Source organism: Biomphalaria glabrata, chromosome 17, assembly GCF_947242115.1.
Source record: "Biomphalaria glabrata chromosome 17, xgBioGlab47.1, whole genome shotgun sequence".
In the NCBI taxonomy this organism is placed as follows: Eukaryota; Metazoa; Mollusca; class Gastropoda; family Planorbidae; genus Biomphalaria; species Biomphalaria glabrata.
In genome coordinates this window covers 22766807-22768753 of record NC_074727.1, presented here as the reverse complement: position 1 = coordinate 22768753, position 1947 = coordinate 22766807, and positions in this window count along the sequence as shown.

The window sequence follows — 1947 nt, the reverse complement described above, 5'->3', positions numbered from 1 at the left end:
TGATGACTCGCATCATATAACATGTTTTCTTATTCAGATAAGGTAAAACTTGTTGGCCATCCCCTATTTACATGTTTAAGTGGGAAAGGAGAGTCTGGGTTGTGAAATGCATATGTTTCTATGTCTATTTAGAAGCATTATGTCTGGGTTTTAATGGCTAATGCATCTAGTTGATCTAGGGGCTTAAAAATCGTCTTAACACCATACCATATATCTTGTTCTTTCCCTTGGGAAAAAAAAATGTTTTACATTAGTCTACTTTGACCCCAGATAAAATTACTTTCTCTCAATGAAAAAGGGAGCTGTACGTGTCGGAAGTTTGACAAAATGGTGCATGCGCAATATTTAAGAATTTAAGACAATTAAGAGGAAGTTGGTTAGTAAACATTCAAATAAAGAAGAAATAATAATAATACAGTGAGGTGACCGATAAGTAAGACGAAACCCGGGTGGCCGACAACCATCCTTTACTCTAAATCTAGACTACATCTAGATTTATTCTAGACTCTAGTCTAGATTTAGATAGTGAAACTTAGATCTAGACTTAAAGGGAAACTCCGATGGTTTTGACAATTTTGTATATAATGTGTTTTGATTTACAGATAATGAATATAAATTCTTTTTTTTAAATTTGCAATAATAACTTGTAAAGTAATTGATATTATTCTGATGTAATTTTCCTGCTCATCCAAAATGATCAAATTTTCTCCGGGTTTCTAGATATATGTATGTGATGTCACACTAACCTATTTATTTAATCTATTGACTTATAAATTGTATAAAGGGAGACCATGAACAGTAAAGTTTAAATTCTCATAAAAGAAATATATCTTCGTCTATGCAGTTAGATCTAGATCTTGTAAGCAAAGAAAAAAACGTGTGTTGAAAGTAGATTTACATGCTTGACTAGATCTAACCATGGCAGTGTGTATTTTCTCGCCTGACCACTATCGCTTGGTTGTCTTTTCATGACCAACTACACGTAGTCTAGACTAGCCTTACATTGACCAGTTAGTTTTAATCACTCAGACACACGATCTATTTACTTTTTAGGATATGGTGGGGCTTAGATGAAAATGTTACTTTTTTTCTCAAGTTGGTTATCCTAATGTACGATAGCTCTTACTCTGCCTAGGCCATCACTAAGCCTAACAGCCTAAAGCTACTTTAAGAATGAAGTGATATGATTGGTTAAATGTAGTTTCTCTTTCATTATTGTTGATGGAGGTGACGTTTGACTGAGCTAAAAGCAAATTCTCAAAGAACCCTGTTTTTTGGGGGTTTTTTTTGAGAAGTCAAGAATTTACTGACTAATTTATTAAATACTAGACATATGTTACCCGCGACCCTCGGGTCTTTATTTGCGCATTACTGTCGATATAGTTACTGAGAGTGTTTTGTAAACAGTTAAACGAAATAATAATGTAATAAGTAAAGCGAATGTGTCGATGTAAAAATAGTGTGAATGAAGCTATCAAATCAGAATAGCTAATAGGCTTAAATCCATTTTTCCAAATTAAAACTATCTCAACACGGCTACGCAGCTTTATTTAGCGAACAGCGAACGAATGTATTAAAAATGCTTTAGAAAAACAAATTTGAATGTTAATTTCATTAAAATATGAAATGAGTGGACAATAATTAGTATGTTTATGTGTTAAAGCATAAAACTATCTTTGCGAAAAGAAGTTTTATTATCTTAGAGTTCAATAAGAGTTTTAGACCTAGGCCTAGGAAGTAGAGAGATGTGTTAATCACTGTTAATGTGTAACCATTTGGTAATGTCTAATGAAAGGATGTTCGCCAGACTTTACCCGCAGCCTTCGGGTCTAAGTTTGTGTTTACTAATCTAGTGGATTGGATTTAGATGTATGTTAAACTTAACTAATGATCCTTTCAAGTTTTTTCTCTTTCGCTACGAAAATTAGGTTTGCGAAAATGGGATTA